The sequence below is a fragment of the Haplochromis burtoni genome, unplaced genomic scaffold, assembly GCF_018398535.1.
Source record: "Haplochromis burtoni strain Fernald_Lab_line unplaced genomic scaffold, NCSU_Asbu1 Contig_13, whole genome shotgun sequence".
Lineage (NCBI taxonomy): Eukaryota > Metazoa > Chordata > Actinopteri > Cichliformes > Cichlidae > Haplochromis > Haplochromis burtoni.
In genome coordinates this window covers 3,085,766-3,107,947 of record NW_024582374.1, presented here as the reverse complement: position 1 = coordinate 3,107,947, position 22,182 = coordinate 3,085,766, and the positions used below count along the sequence as shown (strand labels likewise).

The 22,182-nt window shown below is 39.5% G+C and overlaps 1 protein-coding gene across 2 annotated transcripts in view; it reads left to right on the top strand.

Moving 5' to 3' along the window:
* Positions 1-11,040: 11,040 nt before the first annotated feature.
* Positions 11,041-22,182, top strand: part of cyfip1 (cytoplasmic FMR1 interacting protein 1) — a 37,151-nt gene continuing 26,009 nt past the window's right edge. For both annotated transcript variants that reach the window (XM_005919689.3, XM_005919688.3), the window contains exon 1: positions 11,041-11,324. The gene's annotated coding sequence lies outside the window, so the exon portion shown is untranslated. The remainder of the gene's footprint in view (positions 11,325-22,182) is intronic.

Here is a 22,182-nt window from a genome sequence, read left to right as displayed (position 1 = left end):
TGTGTGTGTGTCTAAATCTCAGAAGGTTATACTATGATATTGTAACACATTGTCTCTGTTTTAACGAAAACCTGTGTGTATTCAGTGTTACTTTTCTAAGCTGTTTACGTACTTCAAAGACCTTGCCCCCGAGTCGCCCTCGTGTCACCGGGCTGCTTCCTCTATGTAGTCACAGATTTGATCAGATCTGATTACAGCTGAAGGCACGAAATGCAAAGACTAAGACTCACTTAGTCAATCAGTACATCTGTTAATGTACTGATTGGAAAAGTCTTGTTTAAAAATCTAGAAAATGTTGCTGACTTAAATTTCTGGCTTTAGACAAAGATAACCATTTGCACACCGCAAAAAATACAGCAGTTTGTTTTTGTATTAGTTTTTTTTTTTTGGCTCATATTCTCTGCACCATATTTGGGGAGAAAAGTTCATCTTTTGTACCGAGTCTGTAGTTCTCATAGGCTCTTTATCTGCATCATCTTTGTCTCTGCAGATGTGTGGAGTGTAGAAAGATGGGACCCAAATCCAGATGCTGACAATGGACTTAACTGTGAGTGAACCTTTATTAGCAGCAGGGACAGAATACAAAAATCAGAAAGTGGCAAACGACTAAATTTAAAAAAAACCCCTAAACTGGGAGGCAACTACAAAAGCAATACAAAGGAACTAAAAACCTAAAAACCTGAGAGGAGATGTCAAGCACAGAACATGAAAACCTGAGACTCTGGAACATGGAGAAATGCAGGCAATACCCAGACGACCCATCAACAAACAGAGGAAGAAAAAGGGCTTGAATACACAGGGATAATGAGGGAATGAGACACAGGAAGAGAGCACAGCTGGGAGAAATCACACTAACATAGCACATGATACTGTCAAAGTAAAACAGGAAACATGAGACAGGCACAGACATGAACACATAACTTGACTACGTGGCACAAGGAACACAGGGGAAGCACAGAGACAGAAACCAAGAGACTAGAAACTATAAATAACAATGAAATCCAAGACTACAAATATTTCAAAACACTGGGTCACCGACTCAGGACTGCAACAATGTCAGCATGTTGCTGGGTGTTTGTTACATACTCAATTTCCAGGACCAACACCCCAATACAGGAAGTCTGGTTTGGCTTTCTGTTTTAAAAAAGCCAGAATATTTGATCCTATGGGTCTTAACCAACCAGCAATGCAAAGCTTAGATGGACCCTCAGGGGACTCACCTAGTTTTAAGTCCAGGTGTCTTCCCTGCCACCTCTGTTACACCAGCTCCCCTCACGAGCTGCATTCAGAATACCTGGTTTAATTTTAGGGGCCTGGACAGTAGGCCTCAAGGGTCAATTTGGACCTCCTCGGCTTTACTGCTGCTAAATTGCTTTAATAAAATTTCCTGCAATTAAAGTCTAAATTGTGGACATTCCCTTTTTAACCCTTTGTGAAATGGTCAAGGTTAAAATCTGAGTATTAACTCATTTTTTGTAAATCACTCTTACGGGTTACTCCAGCCCTTTATCGTAACCAACCATTGCCAAAAAAATACCAAAAAGATACAGAACCAATTTGTAAGTTTACAGTTTGAGCAACGGTTCAGCCTCTGGAATCTCTGCTGAAATATCCAACGGTGAACTTCTGAAATCCAATCTTCTGAACTGCTCATCTCACAGAAGACAAAGGTAAGAACAAAGGATGTTCCTGGGCGCTCTCCTTTATACTCTGCCAAGTGCCCATTACCTCGTATCTAAACATTCAGCCATGTTGTTTACATAATATCATCCGAAGTATAGCCACGCCCTTATCATCCTCCCATCTGACGTCTCCACTCCACTCTCACTCATTTCCCCCCTTCCACAAACATGATCCTATTTTTCAAGGCTGCTTTTTACACATCCTCTCAGTTAGGCCTGTCTTGGAATCATTATTATATTTTCTTATGCATTGTATTGGTTAAACTTAAACACACTTATATTGTATTATATTATATATTATATATCGTTCCGGGAAAAGCAGAACAGATGCAGGGCTAACACAGAGAAACAGACAACCCTTCACACTTATGGCCAATTTATCACAATTAATCACGAGGTAAACTAACCCCACTAAAAGAGGAAGCTGGAGTACGTGGAGACAATCCACACAGGGAGAACATCAGTGCTGCTATTCTGAACATTATTAGACATAACTAACTATCAGCAAAATCACATATGAATTATGGTTCCATCTTCGATAATTGCAACACTTAACAACAATTCTCTTATTCAAAATCATATATGATGATAGGTTGGAGACTCATTTCTTATCTCTTCACATTCCATTTAACATATTGATCAAACTTTTATTTTATCTTTAATTAAGAATAAAGATGATTAGCAAAAGCACACAAAGAGACTCTGTTTTAGCACATAAATGATTGGATGTTGAGCCTTTTTACCCTCTCTCAAATGTAATGAGAGGTAAACCAGGGAGACTTTTCTTCTCTCTATCTTCTCTTCTCTTTCTACAACACCTTTCTCGACAATACACCAAGGGTATTATGGGTATTTGTACAGTAAATGTAATTCTTGTAATTCTGTTGCCTGGAAAGCATTTACATACATTTATGTGATGCGGCACAGAAGTTGCACAAATCTCTGAAAATCAGATAAAAGAAACCACAGCTTCGAGCTTCAGGCGTGACATAATTTAATCATTCCTGACAGATGACAGTGTAAAAGAACATCTTGACTCAGTTGACATTTCACGCAACCTCTGTGAAATATGTCAGTAAGTGATACTCTAATTGAAAAGTGAAGTATTGCAGTTATCTCATTCACTGTAAGTACTGTGTGCTGTGGGTTGGAAAATAGAACCAAGAGCTGGGGTGGGAGGGGAGAGAGGTTCACCCTGCAAAGGTTTCCAGTGTGTTGTAGGGCTAACACAGAGAGACAGAAAACCTTTCACTTTTAAACCCCATTTATAATCACCTACACTTAAACTCCCAGAGAGCAGCCATTTGGCTTTTCTACCTATAAAACCCGGAGAGCAGCCAAATGGCTGGTAGGCTTTTAGCTAAGCTTTAGCTTCAGCCAAGTGGAAGCTAAATTGGCTAGTCATTCATATGTATATTAGGTTGTTACCTGGGAATTCTGGAGGGAGGGGAGTGGGGGTGTGTGATTGAGGGCGTGGGGGAGCTGCTAAAAGCTGTGCACTTCCTTTTGTGTTTCATCTTGATGCATTCTCAATCATCCAGGGAAATAAATCTCCAAAAGTCACCAACTTGGAGTGTTTCAGTTTGCCATCTTAGGGAGAAATCAACACACATGGGTGTATGTCCTTTGTTGCTGAGATTTATTGATAAAAACAGTACAAAAAACCAACCATTTGCATTTGCATGATGTCTTGGAAGCGGTTTCGTGCCATAGTTCCAATTATCTGTGGGTTTCCCAGGTTTGCTGACCAGCAGTCATTTAGAGATGGAACCCTGTTAACCCCCCGCAAGATGACAATTGCAATAAATGCCATTAGTTCAGGGAGGTCCATGAACCAATGAACATGCTCCATGCACCACTCAGCAGGCCATTTGTAAATATGTGTACAAATGGTTGGTTTTTTGTACTGTTTTTATCAATAAATCTCAGCAACAAAGGACATACACCCATGTGTGTTGATTTCTCCCTAAGATGGCAAACTGAAACACTCCAAGTTGGTGACTTTTGGAGATTTATTTCCCTGGATGATTGAGAATGCATCAAGATGAAACACAAAAGGAAGTGCACAGCTTTTAGCAGCTCCCCCACGCCCTCAATCACACACCCCCACTCCCCTCCCTCCAGAATTCCCAGGTAACAACCTAATATACATATGAATGACTAGCCAATTTAGCTTCCACTTGGCTGAAGCTAAAGCTTAGCTAAAAGCCTACCAGCCATTTGGCTGCTCTCCGGGTTTTATAAGGTAGAAAGGTAGAAGCCTGGCAGATGCTACTGTAATATCACACTAATTGTGTCAATCAACATCATTTCATTACGATCACAAGCATATCTTTGAATTGTTGGAGAAAATACAAACTGCACAGAATCCCCAGCCAACCAGGAAGTTTGAATCCCGAACCTTCATTCAGTGAGGAAACGGTTCTAACCACTGCACCACCCTGATCTCAGCCCAAGCACTACAGAGGCAACTATGCTAAAACAGCTTGTCAAACACTGCCCCCTAATGGTGACCATTTATTAAGTTTGGCTAACCTCCTAAGACCCGAACTCTTCATGGCATGGCATTTTTAATTCCTCTTCTTTGACATTTGAGCTGATTAGGACCTGATGAATGTAAAAACAAAGAATCACCAGATTTATTTTTTTTACCTGATTTTTTCTAAGAAAAGTGAGAGCCACATATGAGGATCATTCGTTTTAAATTTTTATAAAACAGAGGCAGTATAATGTCCTCGTAAGTGGATATCAGGCCCTTGTAGAGCAAAATTTAGTATTTTGGTCTAGAAACCAAAATGTGATGGCCACATATGTGGATGCCAGGTCCTAGGAGGTTAAAACTAATTTCTTTCCAGAATGTTTTTGATCCTAAAAAAGAAATGGATATACATCTGTGTAGATGTTTGAGACATTTGGATAGTCATTCATGTCATAGTTATTAAAGGAAAAAACACCAAACTGCTGACTTGTCACACATCAGAGGACCACATACCCTGTGAGGAGGAAATTTAATTTATTCTATTTTTATGAAGTTAGATCACATTTTAAATGAAAACATTAAAATGTTACCTGACATATTCCTTTCTTTGCTTCAAGCAGTTCTTATCCTGTCTCTTAATCTATCGTAGATTAATATGGAATAACTTAAACTTCAGCTTAGTAAGACTCTGTACCTCATATATTACCATGAGCATTATCTCAAAATGCTGTTATGATCATACTTTGTCCATCAAGCGTGAAGAAAATTGAAAGAAACAAAAACTTTATTGAACAGTAGATGGTGCTATTGGTAATATTTTGTATAACATAGTAATAACGTATAAACGTAGTATGGTAGTTACTACGTGGGAAAAGGAAAATGAGAAAAAGTAAATCTTACAAAAAAATGTATATATTATACATTTTTTATTATGATATTATATTTTTTCATATAAAGACAAATCTATAGTGGTTTTAATAATGAAAAGAAAAAAAATAATGCAACTCAAAAACAGAAACTAAAAAAACATTTAAAGAATAATTTAGTGTGTCCGTCATATAAATGATACACAAGGAAAATGCAAGGAAAACAATACATATTTGATTATTTGAGCCCAATAATGTAATCCACCATTCTTCTCTTTGATACATCCTCCAGCTTAGAGCTGTTTAAGTGATGAACACGGTTCATCAATATTTTCTGCTGGGAATGTTTCTGGAAGATTTCTTCTTGGTTTTCAGTTATCTTATCAAGCTTCATTACAACTTTCATTTGAAAGTCTAAGAAAAAAACAGATGAGCAAGTATTTTTAACATGTGAAGAAATGACAGACCTGTCACATCCAGTGTTGGTCAAGTTACTTGAAAAAAGTAATCAGTAACTAATTACTGATTACTTCCCCAAAAAGTAATCCCGTTACTTTACTGATTACTTATTTTCAAAAGTAATTAATTACTTAGTTACTTAGTTACTTTTTAAAAACACGATTTACAACCTGAAGAGGTGATAAAGCGATAGATCTTTCAGCCCAATTCTACTTTTTCTACATAATCCATCATACAAAATGTAATCAAATGGAAAAGTCTCTTTTTTAACTTGTTACAGTTTTAATCTTTTAACTTTATGCATCAAGCAAAAATTTAATTATATGCAACATTCTCTGACTGAAAAATTTAGTTTAACATTTAAACCTATTTTCTGCACATTCCAGCACATAAAATAAAATATTTTTTGTGTTTACACTCACTCTTTCAAATAGATGCAAGTAAAACACAGCAGAAAATAAATAAAGTCAAAGACTCAGCGGTCCTGTTGCTCTATTTTCACCTGTAAAGCAGGAGCTGCGGTAGGCGGAGGTTTACCCTGGTGCAGGTGTGCCGCGGTCAGTGTGAAGAATCCGCGAGTTTCTCTGTGAATTTCCCATTACGTCGTATGCCACTCGGTGCTTGCTTGGAAGTTTAGGGGTTTTTTCGCTGTAAAAAGAAGTTTTCTTCCCACGCACAACGGACACTAATGTTTTTGTCACTTTTTATGGAATCAAACTCAAAGTAAGGTCAGTACTTCCACGCTTTAAACGCTGCACGCTCATACTCTCTCCCACAATCGATATATGATCCATTGTTGATCTGCACACAGCTTGTCACTTCTACATTAAACTCCAAACTGTGTCTTGTGTTGCATCATATTACTGAGGGGCATAATGAGAAAACTGACAAGAAAAGTCCATGGTGTATGTGGGTATGAATTTCTGTCATTTTAATTGCAATAACTTATAACTGTGTACTGTAATTCATATATTTTTAGTGTATAATGTGATGCCCGAGAAGTTTTCTGACACACAAGTGAAAAAAAAAACTGGAAAGATTTTTAACCAAACCTTTCTATCATTTTAAAATAAATCTTCTGTCATTTTTAAAAGAACATTGGAATTCTTATGTCGACATGTATCCTGGTAATTAATTAGCTGAGGTATTAAATTTAAAGAAAACATAAGGAAGAAAATAACAATGGAAGTACTAGCTCCTGTAGCCAGCAGATGTCACTGTTGAGACATGGCAATATCAAATTCAATAATCTATTATTTCCAACAAGAGAGGGCATTTAGTTTATTAAATAAAGACTTTTGACGCTGGATGTATAAAATCGGTGCAAATGATTAATAGATTTGCCTATTTTTCATCTCATTCACACTAACAACGTCATTTCACTGGACAAATTATTATTATTATTATCCCATCCATCCATTCGCTTCCGCTTATCCTTTTCAGGGTCGCGGGGGGCGCTGGAGCCTATCCCAGCTGTCATAGGGCGAGAGGCGGGGTACACCCTGGACAGGTGCCAGTCTGTCGCAGGGCCAACACACAGGGACAGACAACCATTCGCCTCACATTCACTCGCACATTCACACCTATGGCAATTTGGATTTATCCAATTAACCTATCCCCACAAGCTGCATGTCTTTGGACGGTGGGAGGAAGCCGGAGTACCCGGAGGGAACCCACGCAAACACGGGGAGAACATGCAAACTCCACACAGAAAGACCCCGGCCTGATTGGAATTGAACTCAGGACCTTCTTGCTGTGCGGCAACAGTGCTAACCACCGTGCCACCGTGCTGCCTATTATTATTATGATGATGATGATGATGATGATGATTATTATTATTATTATTATTATTATTATTATTATTATTATTATTATTATTTTAAAAGTGAATAAACAGATCTGGCAAATTAGACCACTTCACCTGGTGTGATGGCATCAGCCACACATGGGTAAAACAAGTCCATTTGTTCACTTATTAGTTTGGTTTACAGTTTTCTTCATTAATATAGTTCATTAATCATTTTATTTAAACCTAACACTGATATTATGAGCATAATAGCATTGTGTGGTTTTTCTAAAAATGTTTTCTGTTATATTAATTATGTTTCTCTTTCTTTGAGTTACCTGGTTTTGGGCAGTGGCTGTTTCCTGTTTGGGCAAAAAACATGGTTGAGGAATCCCAGAACAAAATGCCTGCTCAGCAGGGTCAACCACGTGCTTATCAGGAACAGGGGTCTTTTAGGTTTACTCATGTTATTCTGTGCATAGTTAGTATTAGTGTTTGTTTTTGTTTCCCCCCTATTGTGTGTAAATTGTTTGGCCAAACCACTATAAAAGCTACCCTCTTGTGTCTTTGTAATTAGGTCAGTTTATGAGTTAAGTTGTGTCCACTTTGTTTTAAGTTTCTGAACATTACTTTTTGTAGAGTTATATTTAGTTGACCTCTTTTATGGGCCCGCTAATTATATTTTTGAATTTTGTCTTTTGAACTTTTTTTGAGGGTTAAAATAAAGAAAACTCATTTTGAAGACATTTTTCCCTGTCCTCTATGTCTTGGCTGCTTGGTCCCTCACACTTGGCAAAAAGTCCACTCTTAGCTCAAAACACACAACTGTACTGTGTGAGTAACTGTAAATATTAGGGCCACACAGTTAACTAGGAATTGAACCTTAGAAAAAGTAATTATGTAAGATGAATGTTTGATGAAATTATTTGCCAACAGTCTTTATTGATACTGGCTAGAGGCAATATCCAGCAGAGACACACACACACACATATTAAAAATAAATTCCCCTCTGGGCGGTCTTTATCCTTCAAGTTCAGGTCCTCCTGGGAGCTTGAGGGTAGCTTGCCCAGTAGCTTAGCCGTTCCTAGGACTGCGCTCTTCTGGACAGAGATATTTGATGTTGTTTCTGGGATCTGCTGGAGCCACTTGCCTAGCTTGGGGATCACTGCATCGAATACTCCGATTACCACAGGGACCACTGTTACCTTCACCCTCTACATCTTCTCGAGTTCTTCTCTCAGCCCTTGGTACTTCTCCAGGTTTTTGTGTTCCTTCTTCATGATATTGCTGTCACTCAGTATAGCTACATCTATCACTACGGTCCTCTTCCTCTGCTAGTCATGTTAGTTAGCCATCACCAGGTTGTCTGTCTTTAACTTGAAGTCCCACAGGATCTTAGCTCGGTCACTCTCCACCACGCGAGGGGGGTGTCCCATTTGACCTAAGGACTTCCAGGGCAACTTAATTATGGCATTCAATCTATGCTCTGCCTGCTAGCATTTTGCACCCTTCTGTTATGTGCTAGATTGTCTCAGGGGCATCCTTGCACAGCCTAAGGGACCATCATGGAAGGACAGGCCCATGCACGGTATGTACCACCGGCAGGCAGAGGAAGTGGCTGATATCCAGAAATCCTTTACAGATATATAATCCTAGAGAGAGAGAGAGAGAAAATTATATTTTATTGGAAGGCATTCAGATCTTGTGTTACATTTAGTGATTCTGTTCGTGAGCCACTCAAACTTTAGTTTCACATGACCACTGCCAAATTTATCAACATGCTCCCTCCTTTGGGTGAGAAAGCGGGAGCATGATCTCCTTCTGCTTTGAAGGAAGTCATGCTCAGGATTGGCTCACTCTGTCAGTCTTCACCTTCTTGGTAAGTTCATTAAAGAGTTCAGAGCATTCTAGTTTATTTCTGAAGCTCCACCTTTTTAATTGGTTTCCATTCTTCACAAGGCTCTTTTGGTATATTACCACAATGTGATAATTTTTTGGCACTAATCGCTCAGCCAAAACTCAGCCAAACTCCTATGCTTATTTTATTTTATTCTACTTCAATTGTGTCCATTTGCAGAATAATAATAAAATGGAGTCCAGAAGAGCTAAAGCTTGGAAGTACTTACATTACTTTGAGTTTGATTCCGTAAAAAGTCACAAAAACATTAGTGTCCGCTGTACACGCTGCGTGGGAAGAAAACTTCTTTGTACAGCAAAAAATTAAATCTGAGCAAGCACCTACCACGCTGCCATGGGAATGTGAAATTCATAGAGAAATCCCCAGATCCTCCCACTGACATGCATTGCTGTGTTTTACTTGCATCTATTTGAAAGGGTGTGTGTAAACACAAAATAATTGTTTTACTTTATATGCTGGAATATGCAGAAAATAGGTTTAAATGTTAAACAAATTTCTTTCAGTCAGAGACTGTTGCATATAATTAAATTTTTGATGATGCAATGTGCATAAAGATAAAAGATTAAAAGCAATAAAGCAATTTTTAAAAAGAGACTTTTTCATTTGATTCAGCTTCATGTGATGGATTATGCATAAAAAATAGAATTGGGCTGAACGGTCTATTGCTTTATTATGTATTCAGGTTGTGTATCGTGTTTTTTAAAAGTAACTAAGTAATAAAGTAACTAATTACTTTTGAAGTAATCAGTATAGTCATGGGATTACTTTCTTGAAGAAGTAATCAGTAATTAGTAACTAATTACTATTTTCAAGTTACTGGACCAACAATGCTGATTAGTGGGCTGGAGCAGCTCTTTGTATGTCAAAAAATTGCTCCTCTCCGTGGTTGGCTGATGGACAAACAACAGCACAAGCAAGTACTGATACTTTTGATGCTGCCTGCATCTGACAGCAGACAGTCTCTACAGGTAGACCGGTATTTGTAGCTGCATACAAACTGCCAATGTGCTATCACCATAACCATAATTTCCCAGTTACTGTGCATTCCTCTAGTTGCATCTTGTGGTATTAATCACCCTCTATACTTTGGTCAGGTTCTAATTGTTCCACCTGTTGGCACTGGCCACTCTCCACATTTCTGGCAGGTTTTTACAGTGCATTTCTTTGGCTATGCCTCAGGACACTAATTGACCTCCATACCCCTGTCAGATTTTTATACAGTACCTTGTGATATTAATTGCCCTCTATACTTTGATCAGGTTCTAATTGGTTTCACCTGTTGGCAATGGTTACGTTCCACATTTTTGGCAGGATCTTGCAGTGCTTGTGACACTAATCAATCTCCATACATGGGTAGGATCTTGTGGGCTCTACCCTGTGGCACTGCCCTCCATATCCTGACAGTCTCATACAGTGCATTTCCTTTGCTACAACTTTTGGGACTAATTGCCCTCCTTACATGAGCAGGTTGTCGGTTGAACATTTATTTATATAGGTAGTTTCCTACTGGGGAAGGTTCTTGTTGGCTTTATTTTGTGGCACTAACTGTTCTCCGTACTTTGGGCAGGTTCTTCTTGTTTGTATCTTGTGGCAATAACTACTCTCCATAAACGGAAAAAGTCCTTATGCTGCGCTTTTCTACTCTGCCTGAGCACTCAAAGCATTTTATTCAGTGTGCATTATTCACCCATTCACACAAACACTTTTTCCATCTACTTTTGACAGATTGATATTGACTCTGCCTCGGGGTACTAACTACCCACCATACCTCGAGCAGATTCTTGTTGGCTGTGTCTTGTGGCACTAACCGCCCTCCATACTTTGACAGACTTCTACGGCACATTCCTCCGACTGCACCTTTTATCCTCGGAGTTTCGGCCCTAGCGGAGGAGTCCAGCACGGCAGCTCTTTCAGTTTCCTGTTGAGTTTCCCTGTTTCAGGGACAGGAACTCCCAGCTCTGCTTCTGTCCCCCGCCCATGATAATAACACGGACCGAGGGCAGGACACGATTCTTGGATTAAAGCCGTCCAAAGTCGGGACTTCCAGGGTCGCGAGAGGGATAACTTCCCAGCTTTATGGCGCTGTAGTCGGGTTATAAAAGCACAAGTTTTCCCTGCAAACCAACAACTCCGGGTGAGTAGAAACGATTGATCGCAGAGTTGGTTTCCAGCTAACTCGCCCACGGCTGGAAAAAGAAAAAGTTTTGCCACTTCGGTTCGGCAGTTTCCTCCCTGTTGGGGCTCCATGCGGTAAAAACAGGCTCGGATATAAAGATAATCAGCTCTGAGGAGGTGAACAGCTTGTCGCAGAGCCGTTTTCCTGCTCGAGGCCCGAGCTGTGACTAATCTCAGGCCACGGCACGAAGAGCCATTTTTTACCGCAGAGTCCTGTTGGAGGCAGGACAGCCTCACACCAAAGAACCGCTTTAATCACACACTGTCTCCGCGTTTCATTACCAACGAGTTAATTTTACTTGATAAAAGTAACACCTGGACTTCAGAGAGAGGCACCGGGAGTGAGAGCCGGGGTCAGAGATTTAAAACGGTCAAAGTTTTTCACTTTCAAACTAAAAACCGCCGAGTTTAAAACGTGAGGCTTAACATTTGGGGTTTTTCTCGACTTTTTCTTCTTCTGTTTGTTCCTTTGGGAATTACAGTCAGGAGAGGTGTGTTCAAGAACTATCTGTATTCCCCTGTGTCCTGATGCTGCATTCACGGTCCAGTAAATCAACTCAGTCGTCCTTTGAACGCGTTTTAGTTAGGTATTTTGGTTTATTCGGCGTTTGGAGACTAAAGTTGAAAGTTCCAGAATATACCCCCAACTATGCTGACACTCACTGCTGTGTTCATGTGTTGAAAGAGAAATGTCTCGGTTGCTCAAACTGATGCTGGAGTTTGATCTACAGTTGATGTGCAGTTTACATTCTGCAGAGACAGTGAGTTCAACTTTACTCAAATTTCTAATTTTGTTGAATTTTTATCAGACAGCAAAATAAACAAAATTATTTTTTTTAACTTGATATTTATTTCTATAAGACAACATAAAATATAAATACTTGCTAAAAAATCATTCTAAGCTATAAACTATATTACATATTTCAATACTCTGCAGTGTCAAGCCCTCCTTCCTGTTTGGGCTTCTATTTTATTCAAAAGAAGCAACCAATAAGCAAAAACAAAGCGCTCGTTTGCACCATGCCTGAGATAAAGTAGATATAAAAACCGCATCATAGAGGATGACACCAGATGAATCACTTCAGAACCCTACATGCGATCATTAACCTACACAATTCAACAGAAAAACAAACTGAAACCTTTTTTGGGGGTGGAGATAAAAGTAGAAAAACTAAAATAATATGTTTGCATAAGTGTGTGCACCCACTTATAAATGTGGATATGGGTGGGGATAATTAACCAAGCACATTCAGATTAATGCCAAATAGTCAGAGGACATTGACTCTGATTTAAAATCAAATTTTAGCTGCTCTAGTCGGATTTTCATGTTTTTTACTTTTTATAGCAAAAAAGCCACGACTGCAAAGAGTCAGTCAGGAGAAGTGCACAAGTGATTTCCAAGGTGTTAAATATGGCACGGGACACTGAAAAGATGGTCATCAATACGTGAAGAAAACATGACACAACAGTGACTTCACCAACAGCCAAAAACTGATGAAAATATGATTCCAGATGGTTTGTTTGGTGCAAAAGCAACACTGCACATGACCACAGAACAGCATACCCATGGTGAAGCACGGGGGAGGCAGTGTCATGCTCTTCTGTGGAGGGACCTGAAGAAAATGCGCTGAATTCTGTAATAAAATCAGTTGTCCAACACAGTTCCTGTTTAAGGATCCTCGTATTTATGCCATTAGGTTATTATTGAAGTTTCTCACTCTTTTATTTCCTCCTAAATGGTCCTTATGTTTGTTTTTTTTTAGTTTTTTTTTTTTAGTTGAATTGTACAGGTTAAAGGTCACATTAAAGGTGGAAAAGGTCCTGTTGTCATTGTTTTACATCACAAAACCCTGGCATTCTAACAGGGCATCGGTTACAGGACATCGGTTATTATATAGAAATGATATATCTATATTTAAATAGTTTCTATAGAAAGTTCATATAATCATACAGTAATTTTCAGATCTATTTCAATTCAATTTCACTTATACAGCGCCAAATCACAACAACAGTTGCCTCAAGGCACTTATTATATTGTAAGGTAGACCCTATAATAAAACATACAGTGAAAAACCCAATAGTCATATGACACCATATGAGCAAGCACTTTGGCGACAGTGGGAAGGAAAAACTCCCTTTTAAAAGGAAGAAACCTTCGGTAGAACCAGACTCGGAGAGGGGCGGCCATCTGCTGCGACCGGTTGGGGAGAGAGAAGGAAGACAGGATAAAAGACATGCTGTGGAAGAGAGCCAGATCGTGGGGGCGATCGTGGCTCAAGAGTTGGGAGTTCGCCTTGTAATCGGAAGGTTGCCGATTGGACAGTCTTGGTCGTTGTGTCCTTGGGCAAGACACGTCACCCATTGCCTACTGGTGGTGGTCAGAGGGCCCGGTGGCGCCAGTGTCTGGCAGCCTCTGTCAGTGCGCCCCAGGGGGGCTGTGGCTACAATGTAGCTTGCCATCACCAGTGTGTGAATGTGTGTGTGAATGGGCGAATGACTGGATGTATAAAGCACTTTGGGTTCCTTAGGGACTAGTAAAGCGCTATACAAATATAGGCCATTTACCATCTCTGGATTTCCTTGAGTTGAAGAATGCAAATACATAAGTGTGAGGTGGAGTAAGCATGCCACAGCTTCATCTCCTCAATTTGTCTCGATTTAAAAATGTCTGGAAGCCAAAATTATAAGGGAAATTATTGTGGGATGAACTTCATATAACAGAGCACCTTTCTAAAGCTATTGAAAAGGCTTTACTGGGAATATTAAAACATTGGGGGTGCTGTTAGGAGAAAGAACTGCCCTGTTTGTCACAGCTTTATTATTCTTTTTATGAAGTGCTTTACTTATCAGTGTGTGCTGGAAGATGTGGCGGAAGGAAGGAAGGAAGGCAAGCGGGAGGGAGGGCTGTTGATGAGGCAAGATAGTGTGAGTTAGACTACATCTAATGTTGTTTTGGTAGAAGCTGCTATTTTATTTTATTTTTGTGGTCCTGTAAGCCTTTAAACAATACACCTCAGGTAATAGATTATAGCAAACTGTTCACACTGTAACACAGCAGGAAGCCGCTGAGAGGCTTCTGTGTTTTATATCTGTTAACTTCTGCAGATGTGAATCTGTTGGCCCTCTTAAGACTGAATCAGCTTTATGCAAAAAATCTCTCCATCTTTTGCTTGTAAAAGTAAACAAGTAAGTAGGGTTTGCAGTTTGAGGCTTGACCTTCATTCTGGTAAAACTGGAAATGGGGGCAGTGAAATGTGTGAAAACCATAGATGGAAATGCAATATATAAGGTAAAAACGTAGTTTGTGTAATTCTAATGAGCTTGGAAGTCAAGTTTTGGTTTGAGCGTCTTTATCCTTCAGCAGAGTCTTAAGTCTCTGAGCAGCTCTCTGTGAGGATCTTCAGGAATAGTTCACCAGGCTTCTTGAAGGACATCCAAAGCTCTTCTTTGGATGTTTCTGCCTTTTGTTCTGTTATCTGTCAGGATGATCCCACACTGCTTCAGTGATGATGAGGTCTGAGCTCTGGGAAGGCACATTCATGACTGATAGTGTTCCCCTGTGTTTTTTCTATCCAGGTATGCTTTCGCTGCATAGGTAGTGTGTTTGGGATAATTGATGAAGCCGTTGATGCTCCGTCGTGGATCATAATGTGATGGGACTTTTCTGTAACACCGCTGACTGAAATGCTGCACCCTATGACACGGCCTCCACTGTGTTTTACAGATTGCTGTAGTCAATTACCTTTGTACCCAAAATGACGATTATTGTACCATTTGGCTAGGGGGTTAGGGTTAGAAAGGCCTTCTAATTTATTCATCTTTTAATGTTTTTACCCTGTGGTATAGAAATGGTACCAAGTATTTTCCTTAGTCATAATAACTTATCATAATGACACTACTCAAGAATCAAGATTAACTCGCGATTTTTGCAAAGTTCTGTAAGTCAAACAAAAAGCAGGTTATCAGGAAATCAGAAAATAAAATACAGAAGACAAACACGATCCAGCCTGCACAGACACGAGGATCGCCGTGTTTGGGTCGGGATGATGTTGTAGGTGTCGTGCAGCGAGGATATTTCAAAGATGATTTTCAGGGGCAGATCTGGAGAAATTTTCTGAGGGTGGTATGGAAATCAGATGGGGTGGCAAAATCAAAGCCCTTTTTTTTGTTACACATAAGCAAATGTTAGATTCTTTAATATGTGGTTAAAATACACATATACATGTGTTTCATATAAACCTAGCCTGTAACTTTTATATTGGCTTTAGCCCCAATAATTAAACACGTCAGTTACGTTAAAAAATGCGAATTTTTAGGTTACTATGTAGCCCAATAAGTATAAAATCCAGAAAGCTACACAACATGAGGTGGACCAGTTAGAAACACAAGTCTAACTTAAGTTTCACCATCTTTTATTAGAAATAATTATATTGTTACACGATCGGTTGCTACTGACAACAAGAAACAAAGCTGTTTCCCATTTTTAAGGGGGGCAGTATGCAATATATTTAGTTTTATAATTTATATTCATTGTTAATTGTAGCTAGGCTCAAAGGGTTAATGTTAGCTTATTGTAATAAACAACATTGTCATGTGCAAAATGAGGGTGGCACTTTGGGTGGCAAGCGATTATCTGCTGGCCCCACAGTAGATCCGCCCCTGCTGCTTGGATGGATGGATCAGCTAATTCGACTGCCAGATTGATTCTGCACTGATAACCAAAAGCTTTGTGTTGTAACCTGCAAATAAGAAAGTGCAAAACTGTTTTCACACCTCTGTCATGAAAAACATCTCTGACTTCCTTCAGGCTGGTACCATTTCATGCACCCAGCGAATGGCGTTAGTCGACGCAGCTGTGTTGTGTTGCCTGGTTGCCATGTTTGGAAACACATGTGAGCCTGATGTTGTGCAGGGTTTAGATTTACATCTGTTTGTTTTTTCACTTGAGAGGAATATGAAGCGTATGTGGCTTCCTCCCTGCGTGCTGATGTGAAAATCCTCTGAGAGTGTGATCCGCTGCTCTTTGTTTAAAGTGTTTTTATCTTTTTATGTGACGTGTGACAATTACACTCCAGCAGTGCCAAGCATACAGTCAGAGAAACTGATGCTTCCTTCTTTTAAAAAAAGAAGTCTGCACAGCTGCTGTTTGCAGAAAATAATATTAAAAGGTCATTTTACAGAAAAAACACATACTTTTCTTTTCTTGTAATTCCACCTCTAAATTTTTATGTTGGCATCTCCTAGAGTGGCTTTGGTTGATTCATAGCTCAAAATAATCCTCCTTTATCTGATAATTTAGCATTAATCTCAGTCTCTGTGTAAAATGAGCCGTTAGCCCCCCCTCCCCCAAGATAACTTTATTCTGATTGGCTGCCTCTCACAAGCAGAAGGTTTAAAGAGCTGGTGAGTGGGAGGGAGATGATCGTATTAGGGATATCCCCTCTTTGTGACCTCGGAGGTTAGAGAGTTGAAAAAACTGTGGTGACGCTGTAGGAAGTCCGGTGAATTTTTATAATTTCATGCACAGCCCACCTACAGTTGCTCTTTGCCCCTTCAAACATACAGGCAGTTTTCTTTGGGATCAGCACTTTGCCAGATTGTACCTCTTGTTTCTTTCTTGATGCTTTTCTCGTTTATGATAATTGCTCGGCTGATGTTTAGCTTGCGTTTGCGTCTGTCTGGTGCACCTCGGCCACAAGCTTGATGGTGGTTTTAATCTTCTTATTGCGCTGTTACGCCTGCAGACACATGGTGTGCAGCTTCAGGAGTGTGTGCAAGAGCTCACAAACTAACAGGCTAAAATAACACTTGTATGAGGACATAACTCTAGACATGTTAACAGGAACTGTGCACTGAAGTCAAGGTTCCTTTTTTCTAACATACAGGACATGGTTTCCCTCCTGAGTTAAAGCTGATCAGCAGACTCAGCAGCAGTTGTTCTTTGTGCTTACATCTTTTTTCCCTCTGCAGCAGTTTTTCAGTTTGTAATAATAAAAAAAAGATCTTTGACATTTGCATCTCCTTTTTTATTGGTTACTTTCGGTTTTAGTGGACATGAGGGTAAATTAGGAGTTCTTCCCCCGTACTGAAGTCGACCACGCATCACATGCTCTGTCTCTGTGGTTTATACTTCCCTGTTTTGCCAGTTTTTGATGACTGATCTGTAGTCTGTAATGGTGCTTACTTAACTGTTGGCAGTTCATCTTTGTTTGGCTAATTTATAAATCATCAGCTCTATGCATCTATTCCCAGCTGACTTCCTTCTGTTTTTTTGTAAAACTGTTTTGCAACGAGCCAAATATATTTTTACTCCCAGGTCAAGAAAACATTTAATAAGAGCACAAGTTGCATAGAAATGTATTTCTTGTGCTCCACCTCAGTTGAGCTAAAGTAACAGGACTGCATTTTTGCGTTGGTTGGCTCTGATATTAAAAAATGACTGTGAGATTGCAGTGCAATCAATGAAAATCAATGCTGTCAGTCAATATGAATTCAAACTCTGACTGCTGGCTATTGCAAAAGTCAGCCTTACAGATATTTTGTTCTATGTTGAAAGCAGTTATTTTTTTAATAAAAACTGCAATAATGTCACAAACCTCAGTCATTTTGTCGTCTCAGATTTCTTAAGAAAAGACAACGTGTCACCATCTAGACTGTAACTGTCTGCCTCTTCCTCTTCCCATGGCAGAAGTTTCTAATGATGAGCTCAGTGTTTGGACAGTAATCCCTGACTGCTCTGAGCACCCAATTTATCACATTTTGCTCTACTTTTTGGATCTCTGTGATGTCAGAGAGAGCTGATATGTTTAATGTGGTAATCTAAGGATCAGAAGTTCCACTTTCCTGCTACTCAAATTATTTGTCAGAGGCATCCAGTCACAATAAAGCTAGTTTAAAGACGGGGATTCCAAACTCACCAAAACCAGACTAGCAGCAGTCCAGTTCTGGGAAGGTAGGGGAGCTCAAACGGTTTGTTTCACTCACTGAGGCTCCACTGAGATAAAAGAGGATTTATTTTTTTGGGGGGGGGTGGGGACATCTGTGAATTATGCAAAGCTATTGTATAGTTAAACATTTTTTAAAAAGTGGAGGTGAAATGTTTTCAAAGAGACACTTTTTTTGTTTTGTTTTGTTGTGAAACTTTTTATGCAATCTCATTAATGTGAGGAAGTCTAAACAGTGCCAAGCAACTATTTGTGTATGTACATCAGAAGAGCAGCTGCACATGTTCTATAGATATCACTATGGAGTGCATGCCTTAGCTTGTGTTCCACCATCCAGGTCTTTGGTATGCATTTGATTATGAATATAAGCTTATCACAAAAACTAACAATATATGTTGTTTGAAAATTCATTTGTGGGTTGAGCAGCAGAGTTAAGTGGGCTGTGCCAATGCTAAACAGCTCATTCTGCTACCGACACGTGTTTGGTGTCGTTTATTGGTATGGTGACCAAGTTAGTGATCAGCATGAGGAAGAGGTGCACGGCTGTTATGGTTCTTCCATATGCTGCTGAGGCCTTTTAATTGAATAAATTGTGAATATGTCTTGTGTCTTTAGACTTCAAACATCAAATTCAATAAATGACACCAAAGGAGATGTTAACTCTGACACAGTTGTTTTATAATTTTGTGTATCTGACTGTATTAAGATTAATGAGCTTCTATTGTTCTTCGGTGTGGATGACAACACTGAAGCCATGATTAAATGTTCTTTTCTTAGCATCAACCACCAAATATCCCATGAGTCATACGGGTGGGGCCGTGGCTCCAGCTCACCAGAACAGTTTACAGATTTAGACGAATTACCCCAGCTGACAGTTATTTCCCAAATCACCACCCAAACAGTCATTTCATAAATCCTGATGATACTTTCAGCCTTTAATTTTAAATGATTTGTTTTGGGTGGGGGTGTCATTACATATAAAATCAATAAAATATGGAACATTTGTGATGTTAGGCTTGAAGGTTTACCTTTTGAGATGATGATGATGATGGTGATAACACATCCCGTCATACTCTGAGGTGGTTAGAGGGGAAAAACATGCGGAACTAAAACCAGATTTAGTGTTTAGATTGTGACTCTTGGAGCGGGTTTAAAATGAATTTGGCTGCAGTTTCTAACGGAGCTTAAATTAGTTTTTCAGCCCTGAAAGTTTCATGTGCAGATGCTCTGAGGCGTGTAACCTGGGAAGTATTCATCGTATGAAAGTAAACTTTTGGAAGGCATAAAGAAACGCAGTCAAATTGCCGTACACAAAGAATCGGCTGATTTTCATGCTGATGCAGACTTTTAAAAATCTATTTAGTTGCGTATTTTTTTTCCCCACGGTATGTTTCCATCTGCTGATCAGCAGCTCGGTGACCCCTTTGGTGATCCCGCACACGCTGTGACCGCTGAGCTTTTGTTTTGGTGGTCAGTTGGTGTGAATTGTTGGACTCGCTGTCAGTTCTGATTGCAAAAGGTCTTTTGATTGTTGGGTATCAGTGACGTTAGACAGTCAGCAGCAGTGAGAATGCAAAGCAAAGCAGAGCATACCAAACACCTCCTAATACAGCTCATCTGTCCACTTTTAAACTAAATCTGTTGACCACATGCAGCATCAGGATGCATCACAAAAACACTAAATACACAATAACAGAATTAAAATAAGCCTAAAATCTTTCAAAAATAAATTATAGAATGAATTCAAATTATAGAATCGATTAAAGTGACACGCAAAACTCGAGAGGCATCAGCAGAATAAATGAAATATAATTATACACTTGAAGGTTTTGGGAACAACACAGAAATAAGCTCAAAGTATAAAAAATCAGAAACATTTCTCAGAAAGCACTAAATTAGACACTAAATACGTCTGTAAAAGTTTTAAAAAGGAAACGGGCTCTGACGAACCAGAGTTTGTCAGAAAGTAAACGGTCAAACAATAAAAAAATATCTTTAAAGAAATGAGCAGCCAGTGCAGTCATTGATGATGTATTTAAAAAAATAACTGGGACATGTGGCACACTATTGCGCTCATGAAACACAGTCCTGTGGTCAGATGGGTGAGGAGGTTTCTTCCTGTTAAAAGGGAGTTTTTCTTTCCCACTTTCGCCAAAGTGCTTGCTCATAGGGGGCCATATGATTGTGTTATTGTAGGTTCTAGCTTACAACATAAAGCGCCTTAAGGCGACTGTTGTTATTATTTGGCACTGTAGAAATTGAATGGAACTGAGGCAGGAAAATTGTGCCAAGATTAGCAGGTAAATAAAAAAGCTGCTGTCAGATTGGGGGGGCTGCTCATCTCCAAAGAAATGAATTTTGGTCAGTACTAATAGTAGATTCATTAAACTTTAAAAAAGGAGAAACTCGTCGCTATTTAATCTTATTTACTTAAACTTTGAACTATGATTCAACTGCATAAACTGGACAGAATGACGATGGACTTTTGTGGAGAGGAAAAAGGAAATGTTGCGCTGAAAGGCCGAACGAGAGAATCATTGTAAAACTGAATGTGGTAAAACAGTCTGACTTTCATCTCCATTATTTCGTTTTCACATTAGACACGTTTGTCATTGTAGCCGAGACAGTGACTGAAGTTGAACGTAATAGCCCAGTGAGATTGTTGTTTTCAGCGGTGCTGAGGTTATGATTCAGCAGTGACCTCGTTGGCTGAGGCTTTGGACAGGAAGTGTCCGGACAGTCTGAGGCTGTTGCATAAAGGGTAATCTAAACATGGTGTGAAGCTTCTCTGTCTGCCGCTGCATTGTTTCACTATGTTTGAGGTCCTCAGTATGACTTTAGCAACCCCCCCACCCCTCCCTTATTCTGCTGCCTGCAGGCTGACAGACCGGCCGACAGGTTAATACCTGGCACCTGAGCTGCCTCCTGCAAATAAAATCTCTGCTGTCTTAGTTTAAGCCGTGTTAGCGGAGCTACTTTAGAGAATGCACTGTGGGTTAGTAGGTTAGTTTACCTCTGACCTCTGGCCTCTCAACATCTGTCTTGGTTTAGAGTTTGAACATTTGCCTATTTTAGCACGAGGGTAAAACAAAATCCAGACTTAAATAAAGTCTCACAGCTTTTAGCTCTTAACGGACTGAATCCAAACTCCACCTCGAACCCTACATGGGCCACCAGTGACCTGGTGGATGATGTTTCTACCTGCACCAGTGCAAAACTAACGTTTGTAATCTGCAGCCAAACATCTGACATTACGCTCGGTGCCTGTTCATGTTTCTCTCAGGGTAAATTAAATTACGAAACAATAACTCATGTCACGTTGCACTTTATTAACAGTTTGTGTGACTTGAGAAACTGAGGAGTCACGTCAGCCTCAGTGTTACTTTTTGTTTTAGTGCTATTGTCATTCCAGCTGCATGCAGGTTGGTAACAGTGTGATGAGCTACAGAGGGTGTCAATATGTGCAACCAGCATAAAACAGTAGAAGTATTTACTGTAACAGACAATGGCACGTTTGACTTATTTCCTGTGTAGCTAAAGTGTTGGCTGTTAAAAAACATAAAACGGTATAAGATTAAGATGTTCTTTACTCTGAGGGTTTACTTTGGTTGTTCTAATGTTGCACTTGGTTGAGCGTTGAAGCCTATGGGACATTTAATGTTAATAACAGCTCTGATCGTATCTTTTGCCCCACATTATAATAACGGGAAAACTAAGCCTGGAATGAATCAAACTGAACTTCTTTTAAAGTGAGAAAAATATTAAAATACGACATCACTGGGCTGAACCACATGGAGTTTTTCGAAGGTAGAAAATATTCTGACCTGATTCAGCTGAAATCATCACAGATGTTATAATGAGCAGCAGTTTAAG